This window comes from Rhipicephalus microplus, chromosome 2 (genome assembly GCF_043290135.1).
Source record: "Rhipicephalus microplus isolate Deutch F79 chromosome 2, USDA_Rmic, whole genome shotgun sequence".
NCBI lineage: Eukaryota > Metazoa > Arthropoda > Arachnida > Ixodida > Ixodidae > Rhipicephalus > Rhipicephalus microplus.
Genome location: NC_134701.1, coordinates 282,188,408 through 282,199,783, shown reverse-complemented (window position 1 = coordinate 282,199,783; position 11,376 = coordinate 282,188,408). Strand labels below are relative to the sequence as shown.

At 44.4% G+C, this 11,376-nt stretch overlaps 1 protein-coding gene across 1 annotated transcript in view; it reads left to right on the top strand.

The window, feature by feature from the left end:
- Positions 1–3,811: 3,811 nt before the first annotated feature.
- LOC119160098 (beta-1,4-glucuronyltransferase 1) overlaps positions 3,812–11,376 on the top strand; it is a 33,234-nt gene continuing 25,669 nt past the window's right edge. Inside the window, exon 1 of the mRNA XM_037412826.2 lies at positions 3,812–3,939. The gene's annotated coding sequence lies outside the window, so the exon portion shown is untranslated. The remainder of the gene's footprint in view (positions 3,940–11,376) is intronic.

Below are 11,376 nucleotides of genomic sequence, written 5' to 3'. Positions count from 1 at the left end.
CCGTGATAGCAGCAACATCCTTGTCATCATTTTTTTTTTTTTTTGCGTGCTGGGTTTTGTGTCGAGCTAGTGCAGACTGGCGTGCCCCATTGATAATCCGCGTTTCGACGATGCCACGGTATACGCGCTTCTGTTGTTTTTTTTTTAAGCAACTGGTAGCTGCGTCAATCTTTTTTCTTGGCGTTGCATGTATACTGTGTACGCCCTGACCACGGTATGTATTCACGTGGGTGTTGATCAAGCAAACCACCGTGGCAGCATGGCACATTAATAACATTTTTAATGGTGTCCCGTTGCCATATCTCTAAAGCGCGGGATTGCATCCCGACCACGGTGGCCTCGTTTCGACGGGAGCGAAATGCAAAGAACACCTGTTCACCAAGATATATGTGCGCATTGAAGAACCCCGTGTGGTCACAAGTAATTGTGACACCCGCTACAGCGTGCTTCGAAATCATGTCTTGTTTGGCACATGAAAACCTATAGCAATTATCGATGTTGAACAGGTAGCTATACTTTAAGCAGACGCAGGTAAGCGGAAAAACTAAAACTGTGTGTTAGTCGAACTAAACGTCGAGTAAAAATCGAAGACATATGATGCTTCTGTGGCAAGGCATAAATTCTGATGTTATTTAACCACGGAAGTGTGAAAAAAAAAAGCTTACCGCATCGGCTGACCCCAGAAAGCGAAGCTTAGAGTAGTCCGCTGCTTCATTCGTAACAAGAATAGAGGCATCTCAGCATCGGGTTTTCATTGCGAGCGTATCTTTCGTAACAGTTCAGCGGCTTAGGGGAACGTGCCCTGGCACAAATCTTGCGAATGAGGCAGTTTTCTTTCTACGTAACTGTTTTCATATAATATAGACTACCTACCTATCACATTATTCACTTCACATGTGGACATCAAATGGAGTTTGGTGATGGTGGTTCCATTAAAAAATTGTTTGCATATATGCTGCGTAACCATGGACCTTCAGGCTGGCCAGGTCCGAGCCGTTGAGCATGGCCACCTCCCAGTCCTCTCGGGTGGGATAGAGTAGAGGGAGGGGGGAGGATGTCCAATGTTAATTGATATTCCCACACTGTATGGGGCATGCCCGAGGACCCCACAGTATGGTCACTTTCTTGAACGCGCAAAATCGAAATGTTTTTGAATTGTTGGTCACAGTATCGTTTTAGGAAAGTAAACGTTCAACCTCCTTTGTGAGCCCTTTGCAATGTTTATGAAAAGTAGTATGCTCTCATTGGAAGTATTTGGTGATTTATTTAAACGTAAAGACTGGGTTGAAATCGGAGTGAGGCGAGGCTGTGACCCGATAATTATTCCGCTGCTCGCGGCGTTCGCCTCTTCACTATACGCTCGAGATCCATGTGTGCGGTATGTCGTTCATGTAGTCGCTGTTTTGGAAATTACTATGGGAGACCAGTGCAGGAGGGGTGGCGCACCGAAAAAGAGCACGCAGCGCTGCTGTGCTTTATTTTTGAACGAACGGCCCGAAAATTCATTGTGCCAGTAATACGGCACTGTGGTTTAGAAAAATAACCCACACATATATGGGTTTGTGTGTGTGTGTGTGTGTGTGTGTGTGTGTGTGTGTGTGTGTGTGTGTGTGTGTGTGTGTGTGTGTGTGTGTGTGTGTGTGTGTGTGTGTGTGTGTGTGCGTGCGAGTGTGTGTGTGCGTGTGTGCGTGTGCGTGTGTGTGTGTGTGTGTGTCGAAATATTTATTTCTTCCAAAGTTTAGGCAGGAGAGCCTGCCTTCGTCAGGGTACACAGGGTACACGAATAAACGAACTTTTTAAATAGATGAGTTCGGCAGAGGCCATCAACACGTGCTTAACTATTATCGTCATAAATATGGCATATATCCTGTCTCTATCAATAAACGTAGGTACTTGTGCGATATGGTTATGGCTGCATGAAACAATTGCGAGCACGACACAGTTTTCTACTTCAAAGTATGGGGTATGCGCAGGAACATGCAAATGGACAGAGCTGGGATATATAATAACGTTTCCACGTGTATATATGATGCTGGCAGATGCGTAGGTTTCGCGGGTGGTGCGACCATCCTCGAGCAAGCGCCTCTCACATCACATCTCTTTCTGGATATGGCGGTGATTTTTTTTATGCATCACCTCACAACTCTCTGCGTAAATACAATTACTTCTCCCATCCTTGCCGAGAAAAAGATAGGAACGTGTGTGCTTCTCTGCTGCGAGATTTGTATCATCTCAGTTCGAGTTGAATGACAACCAACTAGCCCGACTCTTAATAAAGTCTCCTTAGTGCGATTAAACACGGACTTTTGCTGTCTCCCTTGTTCGTGGGATCGAGTTTCAGGGAAATATTAAAGGCCGAGCTTGCCACTGCTCGAATACACTGCTTTATTCGTCGCCACTTTGCAAGCTGCTGCCGCCGTTACTAGGTACCATAAGCTAGGCTTATCACCGATTTGGTTGATCGGAGACTGAAGCGCAATTTTTTTTTTTTTTGCTCTTTCAGTACGGCAAAACCAAACATGGAAAACAGTTCATCACACTCACAGGCTCACAGCAGCTTCGACAGAGCAGCAGTGATGCTATTCCTTTTCGACGAAAGAAAATTAGGTTCTTGAAGCAGCAAGTGCTTTCACTGGTCTATAATAAAATTGCTAATTACCAGCTATAGCTGCACCGGCCAGGCACAGCAGAGTAAAAGCATGAGCCAGTGATGTAATGTTATTGGGGCGCGAAAGGGTCGTACAGCAGTCCGCACCGCCAAGAGCCTACAAGAAAAAAACCTTCACAGCAGAATTGTTGGAAATATTTCATTATGTGTAACATTTTCTTGTAGTATCTTCACTGCCTCGTAGCCTTATAACTGAGTGATTACTGTGGTAAAAGAAAATTACGCCTTAGTTGGTTTCTCCAGAGTGAAGCCAACCTTGACCACTGTCGAAAAAGGGGGGGGGAGGACTGAGCCCTCTTACCTCTTCTTGATGGGGGGGGGGGGGGCTAGCGCTCCTTTTGCCCCTCCTCCCACCGCTGCTAGGAGAGTGCAACGAGGGAGAGCACAGCTGCGGAGGAGAGATAAAAGGGAAATCAGAAGCGAAGCAGAGGCAGCGCTCTGCACCCTCCTCGCGCGGGTGAGAGAGCTGGTGCATGCGCAGTGAGGGAGTGGACGGTCGCCGAGAGACGGACACAGCCCCGAGCAAAAGCTGCTAAGCATATAAAAAGGAAAAGCTTGTGTGCATGTATGTATGTAGGTGCGTATGTGTTTGAGCGTGCGTGTGTGTTTGAGCGTGCGTGTGTGCGCACGTGTGTGTGGGTGCGCCCGCGCGCGTGTGTTATCAAAGTCATGCGTAACAGTAGAGTTTATGGTATGGTGCAGCCGTCTGTAGAATATCGTCTTCGTGTCGTCTCGATTGGTATGGCGTCTATGATTTTCCCTGTAGATGTCAACGTTATTTATTTATATATTTATTGCTGCAAAATATATGCCAGTGGTTGAAAGGGGTGCAGTCAGCGACTGATACGTCGAATGTTTAGGAAATGGTTACGTTCGCTGTCCATTTCCTTTCTTGCTTCATTTGTTTCTTCATTACTTCATTCCCTCATTCCTTTCTTCCTCGTTCATTGGATAGTCCATTCATTCAATTCGTTCAGTCGCATTCATTCCTGTTGACCCCGTATCTTCAAGCCAACGATCAATCTGCGCAGCGCTCGAAGTTTCACCTTATTGCGCTGCGTTCCCCAGCCTTCGCGCATCGTCTGCTGGCAGCGGCGGCGCTAGCGCCGCGCGCCCGCGTGGTGGCGCTGCCTTCTTCCGCCGCTGTCTCTCCGGAGTGGCTCCATCCTTCCTCCCGGCATCACCAGGATGAGACGGTCGGCCGTCGCCGCTCCTCCCGCCACCGAATGCCCCATTCTCCGTTCCCGATCTCCACCCGCTGTCCCCACACGGTGAGTCGGCCATCGCCGCACAATACCTGCTTCTCTCTCACGTCGCATTACGTCTGCGCGCCCAGCAAGCATCGTTTTTTTTTTTTTTCAAAAAGACTTTATTGATTCCACGGCTACATCAGCTCTTCATCTGTTTTCTCCGCACCAGCCGACTCGGGGTGTTAGCCGAAATTGATGTCTCCTTGACTCGGCTTTCACGTAGACAGACGAGCGTGTTTACTGATGTGGACGAGGACACCGCAACACGGCTGACGCCTCTCTCTTCGCATAAGTGTCGCCTTGCTTGGCATCAAATGCAGCGGATGTTCTCTTCTGCCCCCCCCCCCATAGAACGCATTTAGAATCCCTGGGAAGCCCCCATTATTACAGTGCGAGGCGTAAGCACATATTATGTTTGTTCCTTAAATGAACAATTATATATTTTACTTGTTCTGTTTTAACTGGCTTTCTCTGGAGAGGTTGAGACTTACATCACGTCGGCTGCATCACTTCTGTATATTAAGTATAGTGAGACATCTTCGGGCAGCGAATAAATCGTGATGATCATGTACGTATTAACGTTGCTTCGCACAAAGACATCTACGAGGAAACAAGCTAAAACAGCTTGTCTGTGTGGTTTGGCAGTTTGGGCAGAATCTTAAGTATTGTTTTATTTTTTAGGTATTATTCGAAACATTCAATGCAAATTTTCGATAAGGGTGACAAGAGCATGCCTGTCTTGACACGAAACGAAGGAGCGCTCAGAGGCACGCAGGAAGTGCAAATGGACAGTTTAATTAGTAATGTGTTATCTAATGCATTAAATAACCAGAATTAATTCCCAAAATTTTAAAAATCAATAAAGCTGGTATATTTCGAAAACGTTCTTACACAGTACGTTACACTCTCATTCAAACGTCATTTATTCGTGGGAATCGGCAGAGACGGACTATTAGCTCGCAATTCACTCAATGACGTTAGGAACTTTTCTGTTGAAGTGTTTGTTTTTAATCATCAGCCCATCACTTTTCGTTTTTAGAGTACTATCCGATTGTAAAAATCATGTTGGAAATATAGCGTGAAATTTCATTACCTTGCGCCATATCAACCCCGCCCACATGTCGAGAAGCTATAGTTGCTTGGAAGTCAAGGCAACTACAGAAACATCCGGTGAACATTGTCAACAAATGTTACAAAAATTTCTTGGAACATGCGGGGTGTGTCTGGAGCCGAGTTTGGACATGCGGGCTTGTCTTCTTTAGGATTGCAGCCTTGAAGAATACAAGTACGTTCGTCGAAACTTTTCACTCCAGTGACACCCCATGTTTCAAGAAATTTTCATGGTTTCAAGATTTCACCTTTCCCAGAACTTACCTCAATTGTGATTTGGCGAACACGTTTGATTATATATGTACATCGGATACTGGAGATTTACATCATGAAAATCTTCTCGCACTTTTGAGACGTCATACGTATAATTCAACAAATTTTTATTATCTTTTGGATTTAAACCACGCCCCCTTTATTATCTCTCTCTCTCTCTCTGTTTCCCCGAGGCACAGTAGCCGTTACATGAAGTGAGTATTGATAGATGTTTTCGCATCTTGTAGTATAGCTATAGTCCGTTTAGTCATATATCCCTCTGCTCGTTACATTGATCTCTGTAAACATGTACTGTATACTCAAATCATCGACCAAGCAGATGAATAGCTATGACTTTTCGTGTGTGGTTGGCTTGGTTGTCCAAAGCAGCAGGGGTATTATCAAAAGACATCGCCTACCTCATGCGCAATGTATAATGCTGTCAAGCAACATTGTCATCACTTTTCTCTCTCATGCACAGTCTTCTGACAGTTTGCCAAGAGTGATTACAAGGCTTCCCTTTTAACATCGAGTGACCGTCAAGTCTGTCAAGCAAGATTGTTTCGTAGTGTTTGTCCCTCCGCACCAAAAAGCGTCCATAGTACCAAACTAAAATATTCCAATCCCTCGACAGAGCAGCGCGTGTCGTTGGCAGTACTGTCGGAAATATCAATTTCATTGAATTTGCATATGCGGCAGGTTAATGAGGTGCCAAGCTGTAACCGGAATATTGTGGGCTGTTGTAGTCAGGCATGCTTGTTTCAAGCGGATGGCGTGCTTTTAACTGGCGAGGCAATCAATGGTGCCTGTCCTGGGCACAGGTCTTTCTTCGTCCGCGTTTCGTCGTTCAGCCCTGCTGTATGTGTAAAAAAAAGCACTATAGTTTGCTCCCAGACTAGACCTCTAACAGCCGCGAAGATACTGCGAGAACGTCGCATTGCGTACTATACACAGTCCACCCTTGCTTAGATTGACAGGAGCATACAGCGTCGATCAAAACCATGAACACTTCATGTCGAAGGAAGAGTGTGTCCATAGCAACAAGTTCGTGCGGTCATGGAGACAAAAATGTATATCAGGTAGTCATAGATTTTTCCCGCCATTCTGCAACCAGACTCAACACGATAGTGCATTGGACAGAGTCGCGTCAACTTTTTTTTTTTCATTGATCAAGGTGTTAGGCATATATGAACGCCAAGAGTATACATTACAAATCCGGAAAAGTACACCACTGCTTTTGTGAGGACGATGACACGTCATGTCAGAAATAGTATTGACTACGTGAGTAAGTGTCGCAGTCGTATACGTTTGTAACTGTGTCATTATAGTGGGCCTGAAATCAACTCATGTGGTGTTTTAGTACTACATATCGCAGTAATTTTAATTCTAATAGGATTTTCAATAGTCAAAGCCAGAAGGATTAGCCGTCATCTGTAGACGGTGGAATCAGCTCACATAACGAATATTTTTTTAGATAAGTAAAATATCTCACTAGTGGTTGTATATTTATTATAAGTTACAGTTGCGCTTCTCCATGTTTGAAATCCGCGCCATATTAGTTCAAATAAAGGTCGGAAGGAGCAAGAGAGAAAGAAAAGACAGGATTGTTAACCATACTAGAAGGACTCGCAGTTCAAATGAAGACATAGACATAGATAAAGCTGTCTCTGGTGCATAGAAAAGCACTACAGCAGCTATGCGTGTACATTATTTTTGTCATAAAACTTGCTAACCACGTTAGTGCGCACTGAACGCAAGAACGAGTCAGCCTGCCATTAGATTTCATTTCATGTCATTTCAAGGTCATGTGGCATTATAGAGGAGAGTGGTTACAAGTTTACAAAGAACAAAATACATCTTAAAAATAAGGTATTCAACAAACAAAAACTACTCATTATACAATATTAGCTGCGTAAGTACAATTACTTCAATACACAATGAAAATAATACATAAAATACATAACGTAATGCTTACGTAAGAGCCTATCGTTAACTTTATGTACTGCCCCGCCGTGGTGGTCTAGTGGCTAAGGTACTCGGCTGTTGACCCGCAGGTCGCGGGATCAAATCCCGGCTGCGGCGGCTGCATTTCCGATGGAGGCGGAAATGTTGTAGGCCCGTGTACTCAGATTTGGGTGCACGTTAAAGAACCCCAGGTGGTCGAAATTTCCGGAGCCCTCCTGTACGGCGTCTCTCATGATCATATGGTGGATTGGGGACGTTAAACCCCACATATCAATCAATCAATTAACTTTATGTACTGTACATAAAGTTAACGATAAGCCGTTCAACAATTTAATGGCAGGCTAACTCGTTCTAACGTCCGCGCTCTTTTCTTACTGTTTACATAATTCAAGGCCGGCTTAACTAATCATATATGACCAGCATCATGAGTGGCTCAGTATTATCTTACGAAAATTTTAGCGTAAAACGTTTGTGTGAACACAGAACTAGTTGGCGGATAATGAACAACACGAGCGCTTTTCAGCAGCAGCTGTTCGTGCTAATGCTGACATCGACGCATCTTAATGGTTGGCACGCGTCAGTGCAGCTTCTGTCGCTCCGGTGCTTGCACCGCACTCTTAGCTTTTAAGCGCGTAACACTATTGGAGGTTGTTGGCATCAGGCATCCTTATTTTGAGCCCCCAGCGCTTCCTTTTTTCAGCGGTTGGCGAGCTTTTAACAACCTCGCGGGCAGTAAACTTAAAATTACCGGAAGGAACGCCGGAAGAGTGAACTTCCGGGAAGCGGAAATGGCTCCTCTAGGAAGCGCTACGGCTTCGGTTGTAAGCTTGCACTTGATAAGTGCAGCGATAAGCCTGCCGCTGTTAAACTATCCGTGAACTGAATGAAGTTTGCCTTGCCTTAATCGTGCATTGTAGTACGTAGACAATAAAATGCGTTGAAATAATAATAATAATAATAATAATAATAATAATAAATACGTGATGATGAAGAAAGAAATAATTTGAAAGCAGGAGGACTAGAAAAGGTATCGGTGTACTTTCGCGATTCATCTTGTTGCGACATTGGTCATCACCGCAACAGAAACATGCTCTCACAGCGGAAACCGCCGTAATTTCAAGAATAGCTATAGCCTGTCCAATCAGCTCAGTGTGTTGCCTTTTGCAGCCTCCGAAACACGTGAACAGCCGCCGACACTCATATCTGGCAAGATTCTCTAAACTATGTACAAATAACGGAACGTATGTTAGTGTTAAGACATTTGGTGTCCATACCTGCATACTGGCACATCGGCGCGGCACGAGCCCAAGTGGCCGGTGAAGATTTCCATCACCAGTGAATGTGAATCTTGCAATATGGTGCCCTGGTGACAAGGAGCAAGAATGGAAGGACACAAGAAATTCTCTTCCTTACATGTTTGAATGCTGTTGAAGCCATATTGTTGGCATGAAGGGCCAATGCAAAGCGAACAACAACGTCTGCTTTAGTCATTTTTCTCATACGCCGCTCAACAGAGCCGCTGGCCGACTACTTTGTATTACCATATATAGTCCCTCAATAGCTATGGTATTACTTATCAAACAGAAGTGATGTGACGTGGTTCATTCGAATGACATCGAGACCACAACACTAATGAAAAGAAAAGAAAACGAATACGGAAACTTTGCGTCTTCGTGTCTGACGTATTGCGTAGTTTCGCGTTACGCGATGCTCCCTCCTTGCCGAGGATGAGTCTCCCTTCGTACAGTTTTTCATATATACCTTCATATACTTTTTTCAGCAGCGCCACTCTTCAGTTGCTGTAGGCAACGACGACGTTCGTGAGTTCATTCAACCGCTGATGTGGTCTGTTATAGTTACGGTGCTTCGCATTCCAGCCTCTGCATGCGGCTGCATTTTTTAGTGTATTTGAATAAGCTTGAGCCCCATGTACTTAGATTTAGGTGCACGTTAAAGAATTCCCGGGAGGTCGACGTTTCCGGAGCCTACGGCGTCTCTCATGCATGGTGGTTTTTATAACGGTTATTATTGTATTCGTGCGTTCATATGTGGGCGTCACTGAAGTGCGACAACGTGAATTGACAAGTCTCTCCGAAAAAAGACCACACCCCCACATCAGAAACGGCAGGTCACCGACAAGTCCAGGATTGAGAGAGCATCGGTTATTGGAAAACGGCGCTTAAGAATACGCACGTGCGACAGGTGAACCTTCCAGGGCAACATTTCTTTGGCGTCAGCTGTGCCAGACATCTCGGCTTTTATGCAGCCAAAATATGTTACTTATAAAACCTTTTAAAATATAAGGCAAAAGTCTCGTAACATCGTTGTTTTTATGCAGTAACAGTAAAAGTATAGCCGGGAACTTTTTATTTTTGGGGCTCTGCACTGTAGATGTGAAGGAAGCGGAGAATATACATAGCACAGAGTTTTCTCGCACGCATAGTGCTCTCGTGGGGACTCTGGCGCAAAGATCATTTACGCAACACGTGTGGAATATCGTTCGTCGCGTTCACTTGCTGCAAAGCCGTTATATAGAAGCGGGACCGCGTCGAAGCGCGGGAAATCGTCCGTGGAGAATGGAGGCCTTTCCGCTTCACCTGCAAAAGGGGTCGAACCAGTGGCATGAATTCTGACGAGCGTTTTCACCTGAAACCTAATTAGAACGGGGACATGATGCAAGGAGGCTCATTTTGCGAAGAGGCCTATTAAATGGCCTGTTTCGATATCCGCGCAAGGCATCGGTTGCCAAATACGAAGTCTGGGCCTCTTTCCGTCACCCATTTCCCACCCCTGTGCTGGGTACCAAACCGGTTGCTAGTACCAGGTTAACCTCCCTGCCTTCTCTTTCTTTATTCTTTTTTCGCGGCTATTTTTCAGTTTCAAATTTCATAAATCGTGTTATTGTTTCTTTCTACAAGAAAAAAACTAATAGATGTTGAGACTAAAAGCATATCGCCTGACAGAAGACTCAACAACCTTTTACATAGTTCACGCAGCACTAATGTTGGTGCAATAATATATCAACCAGTCCTGATTACAATGAAGTTCAGCTTTTGTGGCAACCAGACCAACTTGGGCGAAAAAAAGCAACAAAAAAGTTGTTTAGATTAAGACTTGGCATTACATTAAATCGGGCTTTCATTGTACAAAACAGCTTTTACCCGGAATACTCTCTCTCTCTGGTTATCCAGAAAAACTTATAGTGCAATATACAACGCCATACTGCTCTATTTTTATAGTAAAGGTTGTGCACAAATTCATCGGATCGAAAGTGCACTGCCAGTTAGCGTAACGAATAAAAATGAAATTATTGAGCTTTAAATTAAGTACAAAAATTTGATCTTAATTCAAGTCACGTTGTAATGGGGCCTCTAATAAGTAGCTCCATTTTCATCAGCTCCCCCCATGCAACAGTCCCAGGGTTAGGAGCACCAACCCCGCTGACCGTTTTAGTTTATGCTTATGCAGTGGAGTATGTAAAGCGCTCGCTTACGTCATCTCTAAGATTGGTGAGTGTCCCTGGCGTAACCCGAAGGAAGCTGGGAGATTCAAATTTTACGTTAAAAACCTTCAATTTTGCATGCGGTATACGCGCCCACATACAACGCACCCAAGATTGTGCATAAAGCATGTTGAAACACTACACTCCTTCCTAAAAAAATTCCTACACCCTTATTAAGTGGGCGTGGGATGCTGTGCATGACAGTCTAATTAAATGTATGAACTTTTTCATTAACTTTGAAGATCTTACTTCCGACAGTGCAAACTCTTATAAGCTGGGAATCAATACTACTCATTAATAAGCTGTGCAAGAGCATGCAACGATTAGCCCAACAAAAAGTTCCACACGCACGTGATCAGTTTTTCTTTTTGTGTGTGGTAAACAGCGCCAGAAGATTAAAGTTCGAAACTTTATAAAAATAATTAAAAATTGAAAGTGTTATTGCGCATAATTGCAAAGTACACCCGTGTGCTTAGATTTAGGTGCACTTTAAAGAACCGCTAGTGGTCGCAATTAACCCGGCGTCTTCCACCACGGGGCGCCTCATAATTTTATATCGTGGCTTTGACACCTAAAACGTCAGAAATTATTATTATTGGAGTTGAAAAAAATTTGTATGTGTATGTCCA